This window comes from Morone saxatilis, unplaced genomic scaffold (genome assembly GCF_004916995.1).
Source record: "Morone saxatilis isolate NCDOM2014 unplaced genomic scaffold, NCSU_SB_2.0 Contig17, whole genome shotgun sequence".
In the NCBI taxonomy this organism is placed as follows: Eukaryota; Metazoa; Chordata; class Actinopteri; family Moronidae; genus Morone; species Morone saxatilis.
Window position 1 is genome coordinate 25,400,069 of NW_023339729.1, and position 455 is coordinate 25,400,523.

Sequence of the window (455 nt, forward strand, 5' to 3'; positions counted from 1 at the left end):
CATTTACACCTGATATTAAAATGTGAGTAAAAGTCGGTTTACACACAATTTAACCTTGATAACAACAATATTTTCATGTTGAGATAAAAAGTAATTTATGAGATTAAATAATTATATAAATAAAAAAGAGCATTGTTTTAATATATATTGTTTTTATTATCAGGTTTTCATTGTGATTTGTTTATTTTACTGTTAGAAAAGGGCTTCCATAGTACAGATACAGATATTTGTTAACATAAAATACAGGTTTCTAAAATATAAATATGTTAATAATTACAAATAATAAATAAATTATGACTGAAAAAAGATTTCAGAATTAGTCTCCAGTCTGATTTTGTTAATACAAATTGTGAGAAAATCATATAATATAATATTGTACATTCATTTCTGTGGAAAAAACATATTATTGCTCGAGAATTTAAAAAGAGGGAACAAATAATTAAGAATTTGTCGTT

General features: G+C 22.4%; 1 protein-coding gene across 1 annotated transcript in view; it reads right to left on the reverse strand.

Annotated features, from left to right (window-relative positions):
* Positions 1 to 201: 201 nt before the first annotated feature.
* LOC118327444 (E3 ubiquitin-protein ligase pellino homolog 1-like) overlaps positions 202 to 455 on the reverse strand; it is a gene marked incomplete in the record, with an annotated part of 27,892 nt that continues 27,638 nt past the window's right edge. The window contains 1 exon segment of the mRNA XM_035660810.1: positions 202 to 455.